The following is a 13,644-nucleotide window of genomic DNA, read 5'->3' on the forward strand; positions in this document are numbered from 1 at the left end:
ACTCTGGTCACCAAAACACCCTTCCTCTATTTTCGTCCCAGCGTAATGGCTGCGTGCACCATACGTTAACTAGTAGGATGAAAAGATTAAGGAAGATTCGTAATGTTGAGAGCTTACCGGAGGATTGTTTTTCCCTGGATTCTCCGGAGCTTGTTTCGGCGACACATGAGACCTGTGCTGGTGGTTCCTCGGCTGACGGCGACGGACCGAGGGGCAGCGTACAAGGTTTGACTAACGGGTCGGCTTGTACAAAGGTGAGGTCTGTATCAGTAGGCATCAATGACGGTGTTGGTCGTGCTGTGGAGTATGTTTCGGCACCAGGGCCGGGGCGGCTTGGCGATCGTTCCACTGTAGTGGGCGATGTCCTGGCGATCCTGGAACATGCTGTTAACGCTAATGCTACTACTGCTTTTTCTGCTAACGCTGATGTTGACGCTGGAATGTCTAATAATCCCCGCCGCGGGATTCTGCTTTTCCCTCCTCTTGCCAGCTTCATTGATGAAGGTCAGTCGGTGGTGGATGTGGGGGGGTTTGCTGAGCTCTATTTACCTTTTTTACGGGTGAAGGGGCTGACAACGGGGTGCAGGCCGGGGGTACCTTGGCTAAGCAGCCAGGTAGCTTCTTTTCTGTGCCCAGGCGGGGATGAACGACGTTCCGCCCGGCCGATGCTTGATAGCATATCGGCTCGGAGGGTGGCAGTATGGACGAATGAGTGGTATACTGCTGCAGGATGGCATTTAGCGGCGGCCAGTGTTATGGCTCAGCTGGCAACTTTCCTATCCAAGATGGCGTCGGGTTGTAGGTCTTTGGGTCCGACCGACATTGTAAACGTGATTCATGTTTGTGGTGTTATAGAGATCTTGACTCAGTCGCAAGCTATAACTGCGGGGAGGATTCGGATGCTATCTACTTTGGTTGTTAGGCATGTTTGGTTGGAGCAGTCTCCTCTTGGGGAAGAGGAGATGTTCTCTCTCCTCACGACTCCTTTTTCCACAGATAGTCTTTTTGGGCGTTCTGTGGAGGCGCAGGCGGTTATTGATCTGGGTCCTACACCGCCTCACGCTGTGCAGCCAGAGGTGGGAGCACGGTCTCGTCAACGACTGTGGCGAGATCCTCGACAGGCGGCCATGTTTCCCCCGCCAGTGGTGCCCTGGTTGGAGAGTCAACAGGGTATCGCGAGGCCGACAGCCTTGGCGGCCGAGGGATCGGCCATTTTGGGTGATTTCGGGTTTGGTAAACCAACCCGTCGTCATTTTGCCGCGAGCAGCCCGCTCCCCGTTCAATCCTCTCTCTGTTACCCTCAGAAGCGGGGCTCTGAGCGTTCTCCTTTGGCTGCGGGCCGCGAACCTTCATTGAAGCGTATGCGGCCCCATTCTTCGCTTCTCATGGGGGCAGGGGCTGACACCCAGTTGATGGCTGAGCCTGGGTCTGTCCGTGAGAATGTTCCGTCGTCGCGTGGTTCCTACACCGCAGGTTGTGGGTGGGTGGAACCTGGTGTTACAGCTGCCACTAGCTCCAGTGGTCAGCAGGGGGACTCGGTGCCTCTTCTGTTGAATGCTCAGCAGGGGTTACCCCGGCTTCGCCCTCGCCAGGCGGGGTATCGCGCTGTTGCCTCCCACTCCCGTCAAACCGGCAGTGGTCTGCAAAGGAGAGGCGAGCGTGATTTGAGTGGTAGCAATATCACTGCAGGGCTTCGGCGTGTAGGAGCCCATGGGGTCCTCATGCCTTGCGTGTCTAGCTGCGGAACAACTCCTCAGCATGCGCTGGAGGGGTGTTCAGGGGGCGAGTGTGTGTCCACAAGTTTGATGACAGCTCCTCCCGTATCAAACCGGCCCTTTCTGTCGGGGTCCTCCCTTGGGTGCTTTGCACGACCGGGGGACCGGGCCAACTATCTACTGTTCCTTGCGGCCCAGCGTCAGTTGACGGCGGGGGCGCTGTGGGATTATATTCACATATGGCGACGGGAATGCCCTTTGAATCGGTGGATGCGGAGAACGTTAGAGGCGGGGCTGGTTTTGCAGTTCGCACAGCCCCATCCTCCATTCTCAGGTTTGGTGCCGACCCTATTATTAGGGTCAGACGCAGTGACAGCCCTGGCCGACGAGATCCAATCTCTGTTGGCGAAGCAGGCCGTCGTTGTGGTCCCGAGCGAGGACGCAATGTCAGGTGTCTACTCCCGTTATTTTCTGGTGCCCAAGAAAACAGGGGGGGTCAGACCTATACTGGATCTGTCCGCGTTCAATCGGTTGATTGTAGCGAGACCATTCAGGATGTTGACCGTCCGACTCCTTCTGCTTGCTGTCAGGAGGGGGGACTGGTTCACCTCCATAGACCTGAAGGATGCGTATTTTCACGTTCCTATTTTCCCTCCTCACAGGAAGTTCCTACGGTTCCTGTTTCAGGGCGTAGCGTACGAGTACCACAGAATGCCGTTCGGTTATTCTCTGGCTCCCCGCACAAGTGCGTGGCGGCTGCTCTGGGGCCTTTACGTCGTCGGGGGATACGAGTCCTATTCTATCTCGACGACATTCTACTCCTCAGCCGTTCAGAGGAGGTTGCCAGGTCTCATACTCGGCTAGTGGTGGAATTCCTCACCAGCCTGGGTTTTGCTGTGAATTGGAAGAAGAGTACCCCTCTTCCCAGTCAACAGGTGGAGTACTTGGGCTTGACATTGAGGTCGAAGCCCATGCTTGCGACCCTCTCGGAGCAGCGTCGGGGGGTTCTCCGTCGCGCGCTCTGGGGTTTCCGTCTGGGAGGGACGGTTACGGCGCTGCAGGTGATGCGTTTGCTGGGCCTTATGTCGGCTGCTCACACGGTGGTTCCTCTTGGCCTCCTCTTCATGAGGAGGATACAGAGGTGGTTTCTCTCTTTGAGAATAGATCCGGTGTGGGGCAAAGGGAGACGGTTGACGGTTCCTTTGTCGATATGGGGGGATCTCGCCCACTGGGGGAGGCTGGGTATCCTCTCCGCTGGGGTCCCCATGGGCGGCAGTGGCTCACATGTCACGGTTTTCACCGACGCCTCTCTCACGGGTTGGGGGGGGACGTCTCAGACCCATGCAGTGGGGGGCAGCTGGACAGGTCATGCCGACCCGGCTATCCTGCATATCAATGTGTTGGAGTTGAAGGCGGTCCTCCTGGTCCTCAAACGGCTCGACCACCTGGTGGTAGGCAGGCACGTTTTGGTCAGGACGGACAATGTGATGGCGGCGGCGTATATCAACAGGCAGGGTGGGACTCGTTCCACCCGCCTGCTCCGGGTGGCGCGCGAACTGTTGCTATGGGCATCCCGCAGGCTGCGCAGTCTGAGGGCGCTCCACCTTCCTGGTACGGAGAATGTGGGGGCGGATATAATGTCTCAGGGCGGTCTTCGTTGCGACGAGTGGGAACTCCGCCCCGACATAGTCAGACAGATCTGGGATCGGTTCGGGGAGGCCTCGGTAGATCTGTTTGCGTGCCGACGTTCTCACAAGTGCCCCTTGTGGTTCTCGCTCAGTCGAGCAGATCATCCCCCCTTGGGGGTGGATGCCTTCTCGACCTTTCCGTGGCCGCCCGGTCTTCTGTACGCCTTCCCTCCTGTACAGCTGTTGAGTCAGCTGTTGGAGCGGATACGTCCAACCGGGGCACGTCAGTGTGGTTCCCGGTCTTAATCCAGCTTCTGGTCGCTCCTCCTTGGGTCATTCCGTGGTCAGCGACGGCCCTCTCACAGCACAACGGATTGTTTTTCCAGCCTCCGGTGTTGGGTCAACGCCTGGTGGTGTGGCTGGTGGGAGGGTGAGTCTGGAGAGGATGGATCCTTCGGTGGTTGATACCATCCGGTGTGCGCATGCTCCCTCCACTGTCGCGGTTTACACGGGCAGGTGGCGTGCGTTCCAAGAGTGGTGTAAGGGGGGGGGCTGGGACCCAGTCTCCTGCCCCCTGGATGCTGTTCTGAGTTATCTCCAGTCTCTTCTTGGTAGGCTGTCGGCTTCGACGGTGAGGGTATATGCGGCAGCTATATCCTCCTATCATGAGGGTTTTGAGGGGACTGTTTTGTTCAGCCACCCTCTTGTGAAGCGTTTCCTGCTTGGCGCTCGACGCGTTAAGCCGGTGCAACGCTCCTTGGCTCCGACTTGGGATCTTCAGTTGGTCCTCGGTCGGTTGTCCTTGGCCCCGTTTGAGCCGCTCGAGCAGGCGCCTTTGGGACAGCTGTCCTTCAAGACCGCGTTCCTACTGGCTGTCACTTCCGCTAAACGCGTAGGTGAGCTCTGTGCTCTCTCGGTACGTCCAGAGTGCCTGTCTTTTCGGACCGATTGCGGTGCCACTCTGCGACCTAATCCTGCTTTCGTGCCTAAGACTATCCGGAGTTCCTTCCGCTCCCGGGATATTATGGTTCAGGCTTTTCGTCCTCCTCACGCTAGTGAGTTAGATGCGGGCCTTCACCTGTCATATCCAGTCCGTGCTTTGGGGATTTACCTCAGCCGTATTCAGGACTTCAGGGTTACCGTCCAGCTTTTTGTCTGTTACGGTGGGGCTCGTGCTGGTAAGGCACTGTCGAAGCAGCGCCTGTCCCATTGGTTGTGCGAGGGTATTACCCTTTGCTACACGTTGGCTGGGCAGGATCCCCCTGGGGGCATCAGGGCACACTCCACTCGTGGGGTGGCTGCCTCTGCCGCTCTCCTGGGTGGGGCCTCGGTGGAGGACATCTGTGCTGCGGCTTCATGGTCCTCCCCGGGCCCCTTTGTAAGGTTTTACCTCATGGACATGACCGGGGGTTCTGTCTCCCAGGCGGTTCTGGGGTCTGTGGCCTTTCCTGCTTCCCGTCCTTTGGTCGGGTAGCAGTAGTGTATGGGTATGGGCCACAGTGTGTTGAGTCACACGTGGTTCCGCCTGTACGGTGTGTTCAAGGGGTTCTAGTTCCCTCTTGTTCGCATTCAGGTGGAGTTGACTGCGCCCCCCCTTCATTAGGAAGGATGGGGTGACAGGGCTCCCCGCACCCCTTGATGTGGGCTTACGGGTCCTCAGGGGGTACATTTGTCGGGTCTCGCGTCCGCTCTTCCCCATATCTCATAAGGCTCAGAGCGGGACGCGAAAGCAAATACGATATATAACGATAGGTTATGTAGATAACCTAGTTATATTAGTATTGGCTGAGCGTCCCGCTCTGCGCGGCCCTGAGTTCCCTCTTGGGGGATCTTTTCCTGGGACGGGATTTGGTGAGGAAGGGTGTTTTGGTGACCAGAGTCACGGTTATGTGGGCTGTGCCACCATGGGGGCGGGGCCCCATACAGGTGGGGTGCATGTAGTTGTTTCGTTGGGAGATACAATAGGTATCATAGGAGATAAGGGGTATCTCATAAGGCTCAGAGCGGGACGCTCAGCCAATACTAATATAACTAGGTCGTTCACACCTATCATGATGATGAGATTGGCGACACACATAGGGACACACAGACACACACGCGCACACATGCATGCATTTCTTTGGGTCACAGATGAAATGCCTCTCTGCACTTGACCCATCCCGTCGTCCTTCCCTGCAAGGGCAGCCAGGAGCAGACATGGGTTACCCCGAGGACCAATTCAAGTGCTCCTGTCCGTATTCATCAGCATTATGATGAGAAGCTCGTTCAGCCACAGACTCATCCCCCCCCGACACTCAACTAACCGCCTCGGACAGTCCTTCATACCAGCGGCCATCAGGCTCCACAACAGTGGGCAGCGACTAGCAGCCCCCAGGCCCCACAACAGGGGGCAGCGACAGCGACTGCTACCAGACATTGACCTGGGACTTATAGGAACCCAAGGGGGACAAAGTAGACTACCCTGGTACTTTGATTAATGTATACTCAGTAGATAGTAAATTATTATAACACTACCTCTTGCATACTGCACCTCATGTGACACTGTGAATAATGTGAATATTCCTCAGCTAGTCAGATAGTAAATTATATTGACCATATTGATCAAATTGTTTACACTGCCTGTGTTGTCTTTTACTACCTGTATACTGTGTTGTTTTACTACCTGTACCCCTCCCCCCCATGCTGCTATGATGCCTGAATTTCCCCAAGGGGATCAATAAAGGAATATCTTATCTTATCTTATCTTATTAGCGATCTGTTCTGCATGTTTTTCCATTGGGTTTATCTCTCTTTCTGGAGGGGAACCGTTGCAAGCTGGTACCAAGTGGGATTTCAACCCAGGACCTTCTTGCTGTGAGGCGACAGTGTTAACCACTGCATCACCGTGCCATGTATTTTTCCCAGTGATTGAGCAAATGGGATTCACATATCTTGTAAGATGTGTTTTTATCCCCAGTATAAATTCCCAGTGGACTATAGGAACAGCTTGGGCCCAAGTTTATTTCCTGGCAGCTATTGGTATTAGTGAATCTTTATTTTATAATAATTTAATACAATTTTATATTTACTAGGCACGCTGCTGTTTCACTTCACCAAAATTCAAGACTACATTATTTCAATATACTGTACAGAGCAATGGTAAAAATATTATTTACTTCCAAATCATATTATGCAACATAATACTATATATGGTTTTAAGAGAAAGATTATAATTTTTTAATAAATTTTGGCAGGTAATAAATAGTGCTGTACAGAGTAAGAGTAAGGTTACACAGGCTATCTATGTTCAATTATATTTATCTATGAATTAGATCATGATGGATTCAGTCGGAGCCTGTCTATTTGCTTTGTCTAATTTTTTTATTTTTTATTTTACGTGTTTTGTCAATATATTGTGATAAGTGTGAATGTATATTTTTGTGTTGTCACCATGTAAGTTCTGTTCCGTTAGGGGCTCTGCTTGGCATCACTACTGCACTCCCTCGCGTACGTGCACGCGCACTGAATAAAATTCCACAAAATATACCTTTAATACCAGTATTAGTCTGACCACACCCCTCATCAGCTTACCTTCATAAGCAGGTGTGTGGTCACCTGCTCTCCTCCTTCTCGCTTTCACCACAAGGAAGTGCCTCGGTAGTACCCCACTTGACGTGTTGTTAGTTGAAAAGAGTTGTGACTGGTTTACATTGTGCTTAATCTTTTCTTCTCTCACATCTGTTGTACAAGAAAAGGTTGGGTCATAATGTATTCTGCGGAGAGTAGACCCGCTAGACCTACTCTTCACCACCGGTTCTCCATTCCCGCCTCCGTCGTGCGCCTCGGTGCTGGGCTGTTGCCACTCTCGTGGTTGCCGACCCAGCCCGGGAGACTGCCGGTGGATAGTTTTCCTCACCGAAGAGCCGAGGGTTCGGTGCCGTCGCTCCGGCGATGGCCTGATCTCGACTCTGGTTCCTCTGGTTCTGGGGAATCGCCCGTTGGTGAACGGGGGGTTGTTTTGGAGCCAGAGGATTTGCGACGCAAACTTTTCGCGTCTGCTCTCTCGCGTCGCAAGATGGTGGCGTGCAGACGCGAACGGCCTGGGTTTGGGGAGCTGCTGGAGACCAGCGAAGATGCGTCCGGCTCGGGATTTCCGATGGAGACTGAGGACTTCATGGACGAGGCGGACGGATCTTTGTTTGAGGGCCCCGTGGAGGAGAGTATCCCTCCTCAGGAGACCCCGGAGGGGGGGGAAATGGCTCCATGGGGCGCCCTGTTCGAGGATGTCGAGGAACCACCTTGGCCTCATCGGCAGGATGCCCTACTGTCGGCCACATCGGATTGTGGCTCCTTGACCAGTCGCAGCCTGCTGTATGTGAGGGATGCGGGGTCGGTGGAGGAAGGTTCGCAGGGGGAACTGCGGGCCTTGTTTCCCGAGCTCATGGCGGTAGCCGCCACCGCAAACGGTGTGCCGCTGCCGCTGCCATTGCCTGCACCTGTCCCTGATGACCTCATAGGCCATCCCTGGCAGCGTCCCCCAGTGAGAGGGGTGGACGTTGTCTACCCATTTTTCCCATCGATGGGGGCCTATGTTCGTCGGGGTCAGGCGGTGACCAACATCATGGGACTAACTCCTACCTACGTACCAGTTACGCGGGTAGCGGGGTTGGTCAAAGGTATGGGGGAGGGCGTGCCTCGGCTTGACAGTCCGATGGCCGCGCTCCTCTGTCCGGATATGGTGTGGGAACCACTATGCAAGCCGGTCCTCCAGGGGAAATCGGCTAGGCGATTGGCTTATTGGGGTGACCAGTCATTTATCGCTGGTACACAATCGCTGGCTGCGGCGTCTAACATCGCCCACCTGGCTAGATTTGTATCGGGGATAATGACGGGCGGCACGGATCTGACCGAGGTGAAATGCGATCAGATCACCCAGGCTGCGGGAGCTGTCCTACATCTTTCCCAGGTGCTGGCCATAGCCATGGGGAAAGTGCGCGCCCTGGCCACCCTGGGCCAGCGTCACCTTTGGCTGGAGCAGGCCCATGTGCCAGAGAGGAAGAGAGCTCCTCTTCTGACGGCCGCCCTCTCCGATGCTGGCCTGTTCGGGAAGGCCCTGCGGTTGATGACCTCAACATGCAGAGAGATGGCAGAGGAGAGATCCATCCTCCAACCCCATTTTCCGCCTCCCGTCCTTGCCGGTGGAGGCAGAAGGCTTCCGCGACGTCGAGCTGTCTCCGTCGCCGCTACCACTGCCTCCGCCGCCGCTGCTGGCCCTGCCAAGAGGGCCAGGGGACGAAACGGCGCTTCTGCCACCGCCGGCCCATCCCAGACCGGAGGAGACGGTAGGGAACGTCGTGTCCAGCAGACTGTAACCTACCGTCCCTCCGGGGCTCCCCGGGGTGGCAAGACTCGAGCGGCGCGAGGTGGCAGACGCCGTTAGGAGTGACTTTTTCCCCTCTGTGTCCCCTCTCCTACACCCTCCCCGGCCCCTCTATGATTTTGTGCCTTGACACTATTTAGTTAGTAAATAAAAAAAGTTCCCCGATGGAGGGGGACTGTGTTTTGGCCGAACAAACTGTGTGTTTCTTCAAACAAATCATATGGTGGGGTTGTGTATATATGAATCTGCCCTTTTTTATGTTGTGGGGTGAGTTGTGTTGTGTTACGAGGTTAAGCAAGGTCTGCAACGTACACTCGGTAATAGGTTCTATTTAGCTTGATGCTCCACATGCAGTTAGAACTGGTGTTATTCCATTGCTTTAACTAAGTATATGTGTTTTCACAATGCTGTGTTGTTTAGTTGCAGTAATACTCGTACGCACACATTTCACGGCCTAGCTGTTTACTCTCGTTCAGCGTTTTTCCTATGTATGACATAGGCAACGGGTATAGGATTCACGCACAGGCGACTTGTGTTTTGTTGTAAAACCTTTTACACTTTTTGTGGGTAGCGGGCATTGTATTAGCTTCGCTATGCTTTGCTTTCTACCAGAGGTTTTTCAAGATGGCTACGGTTGTTTTTCTGTGTGTAGGGATAAAGGGTGTGTTTTCGGGAGGGGGTGTCGAATAAACCCCTCCTTTCCCACTTGATTGGTTTGGGGATTTCTGATCTCTTCTGCTGAGCCAGTCAGGGCCAGGCCAGTGCTTGGCAAGGGGGGGGGCGGGGGGGAAGGGTTATTCTACCGACTCCTGTTACATGACAGGATCCGGTAGGTTTTCCCCGCCCGTTGTAGCGTTGTTGCTATGGCGACGCCTTCCATGAGCTGGTGTCTTAAAGATGTCGAGGTTGGGCGCAGGGCTCACGGTCCTGCTGCGCCCGGTTTATGTGTCAAACTTGAGTCAATTGGTCACGTGTCTCACAGTTTACATATCTTTTTCTTGACCATAGTCTCATGTGGGATGGTGTTTCTGGGAGGGTCTGGTCTTACACTCTGTTTAAAAGGAGTGACTGGATTGAAATCATGTGAAAAACAGGGTTTTTACTCCCAGCTGTGCAGTTGGGTCATACGGGTGATGCCTTTTCTTTATTTTTATAAAGAGTTGAATGTGTCTTGATGGATTGGAAATGAGGGTCCCTGATGGAAACAAGACTAACGTCTTTCTCAGGTCTGCCTCCCCTTAACCTATTGTGTGTATTGCCGTACTGGGTTGTACCCTTTCTGCAGTCTGTTGGGTAAATTTTTTCATTCATTCATTCATGGAGTTGATTGCATCTCGCCCCTCTTGTCGTTTCCCTGGGCGTCTTGGGGATTCAATATGGTGGTCTAAACGGCCTATTGTTGATGTCCAAACGCACACATAGTGCTAGCTCAGGATGTGCTTTTTGGGCCATTGGCTGACTAGCGCGCCTTGATTGCTTGGGTGAAACAGCGTTTTTATGGAGCAATTGGGATGGGGGTTTTTCCTCTTCCGACACCCTGTGTGGTTATCGATGGGTTCCCGTTCATGTCAGGGGATGATGACGGAATGGGTCTGGACATATGGGGAAGGGTCTCACGCCCTAGGGGTGGGCCACCGGGCGCGGTTCATACCGACACGTCTGGGTGGCGCCTTCTTTTTTATGTTGGGATCAACACGCATATCTGCCCCTTCTCCTGGGGTTGGCAGGTCGGCGTGATTAGGGCACGGGACTGGTTCTGGTCGCGCTGGTCCAGATCAGTTGCACCCGTTGTCCGCTGGGGATGCAGATCTGCTGTTCTGGTACCCTGAGGGACTTGGGGTTTTTTCAGGGGGAAAAATGCTAGGTCGGTCCGGGTGTCACAGGGTTGAGCGTTATGGGACCCTTGTTAGGTGCGTTGTATTCTGCACTGTCGTAATGGCTTACGGCCGTGCCGACCTGTACGCGCCCGATCTCGTCGGATCTCGACCGCTGTGCGGGTTGGTCTTGGTTGGTACTTGGTTGGGTGACCTCCTGGGAATACCGAGTGCGGGGTGCTGGGGCTGGTCTTCCATTTTTACGCTCTTCTCTTGCGCTTGGCGCTGAGGGGCCTGTTGGGGTGGTTTTAACCTCCTCGGGGGACCCTGTGCCCCCCGTATCACCGGGCCCGGTCCGGGGTAATGCTCGTTGACCCGTAGGCCCGGGATAGCCCTGTTGGAACCCGGAACACGGGCTGCGGCGGTGCCGCAGGTGTGTTTTGGGGTTTCTTTCCTGAGGGGTTATGGGACCAACCATTGCATGGGGTAATGCCTGGGTGGTTGGTTCTCTGGTGTGTTGCTGCAGTGTCAACTCCCGGTTCTCCGGTTGAGGGTGCCCCTGCACGTTCATGACGTCTGCCGATCGTATGGGCTTTTTCTGTGGGCAGCTGTCAGGGGCAGAGTGGTCTAAGGATCCCTCTTCTGACATGCTGTTTAAAGGCTTGGTTATGCGACAACGCCAGCATACGCCCCTTCCGCCGGGGCGGCTGTTTTCAGCTGTCCTTTCTGGCGCCTGCCTCGTCCGCAGTTTCCAGGCTTGGGTTGACAGCCTGTTGCCTGGTCTTTTTCCCCGGTGCACTGCCTGCTTCCGTTGGTTAACTCTTGTGTGTTATGACCATGCTGTCTGCCTGTTGCAGGGCCTGTGTTCCAGGCGGTGTGCTGTTGGGGAGGACAGGGCCCGCTCGGCGCCGAATACGCTGGCGATGTGGGGGGCGGGGTCACTAGGTGCCCACCTGGTGGGGTCTTGATGCTGGCATCATGGACTTCTCCGGGCCCCCATTCCAGGGAGTCCAGTCCTTTTGGTGGGTCTGGGTCTTCCTTCGCGCTCCGCTGCTACGGCCTTGCCACGGGGTTGGGTTTGCCCTTGATCCCGTGATTCTGGGGGCTGTGACGAGGTTGTTTCCTACGTTCGTTCCCGGGTGGCATGCGGGTTGTGCGTGGGTGTAGTCGTGGGGTCAAGCCACGGTCTGCTCACCCTGTGCGTTGGGTTGCTTGAGTGCCTCTTCGCACGGTCGGGTCCGTCGCCCTCCCGGGAAACCTCTAATAGGGGGGATGCCCTCCATTAGGGGGGGTCGGGGGGGCTCGGCCCTCCCTGTTCTGATGGTTGTGGGGGGCTGTCAGCGGGGTGTATTTGTCAGCCAGCGGCTCCGCTTGGCCTCCCTTTGTGCAGTAGTGATGCCAAGCAGAGCCCCTAACGGAACAGAACGTTAGGTTATGGCTATAACCAAGTTCTGTTAGTTAGGGGTGACGCTTGGCATCAGACGGCCGCTGCAGCCCTTGACCTCACCTTGTGGTGAAAGCTTGGGTAGGAGGAGAGCAGGTGACCACACACCTGCTTATGAAGGTAAGCTGATGAGGGGTGTGGTCAGACTAATACTGGTATTAAAGGTATATTTTGTGGAATTTTATTCAGTGCGCGTGCACGTACGCGAGGGAGTGCAGTAGTGATGCCAAGCGTCACCCCTAACTAACAGAACTTGGTTATAGCCATAAGCTAACGTTATTGGACCCCAGGAAGAATAACTGCTGCTATGCAAAAGTTACGGGGGTCTATGCAAACGTTACGGGGGTCTAAATAAATAAAACAAACAAACCAATACAGCAAGAGGAGCTACACTGTGTGTGAATTCAGAATGTTTATGTTGTATGGCTTGAAATGGTCAATAGGTTATTTACAATTTACAATAAATAATGTTTCCCCTCACAATAGAATAATAATAATACATCAATTTTGTATAGCGCTTTTGCGAATGCTCAAAGAAACTTTACAGAGCAAAATAAACAATCGTTTTAGTAGAAAAAATAAATGAAAATAAAATAAATGAATTTTTTTATTTAACCTTTATTTTACCAGGTAGTCACTTGAGATCAAATATCTCTTTTTCGAGCAAGACCTGGCCAAAATGGCAGCAAAAACTAAAACAAACATACAAAATACACAGACAGAGACATAAAAGGCAAAGTGGGGCAAGGGGATACATTTGAGCTGCAGCAAACTAGATTGAATGGGTTTGGGGGAGAAAAGGTAGAAAGGATGAAAGGTGAGGCTTTGCAGGAGGTTGCTGGGGAGAGAAGGTCAGGTTAAAAATATAAAATATAACACCACATTATGCAGTGAAGCAGCGACATTCTCCCATCTCATTCTTTAAAATGCCCTTAATTTGAACTTTAAAATCAGATATGGTAGTGAGGGCCTGCAGTTTCAAAGTGTTTTGAAGTCCATTCCAGGCAGAGGGAGCAGAGAACATGAAGGCCCTTTTCCCAAACTCTGTGCGGGTTCTGGGTACTGAGGCATATAAATAATAATATAATAATATAAAAGGTGAGAGAGGAAGCAGTTCAAGGCTTGAAGGCAAGGATAAAAAGGTGGGTTTTTAGGACTTTTTTAAATGATGAGAGGGTGTCTGCATGACGGATATGGTTGGACAGGGCGTTCCAGAGGGTGGGGGCAGCTGCAGCGAAGGCGCTGTCACCCCAGGTCCCTCATTTATCAACGTTGCGTACACAGATATGTGCGTAACCCCTGCGTATGATCATTTCTAAGCAAAGTGTTGGACTTATCAATTTGAACTTGTGCTTGACTTTGTGCGTATATCTAAGCACAGCTCGGAGCATGCGTACCGGTAGAATATGAAGACTACAATGCGGAAATAAGCTTCTGTGCATTAGTTTCAACACTGGCGTGTTCTGTATGAACCGTAATTCATTATAGTTCATTGTAAAATAGCAACAGTAGTGTGATGGTCAAAACCCTATAAATAGCATTTGGAATAATAGGTCTTTCTCTCCGAATGAATGCAGCATGGTTTATATAGCGTTATCGGAATATACGGGGTGTACTGACTGACTGCGCTCCGCGTAACTCAACTCGTTATTATTTTGCGCACAGACCGCAGAAACACAGGAAC

Source organism: Notolepis coatsorum, assembly GCF_963971535.1.
Source record: "Notolepis coatsorum genome assembly, chromosome: 3".
NCBI lineage: Eukaryota > Metazoa > Chordata > Actinopteri > Aulopiformes > Paralepididae > Notolepis > Notolepis coatsorum.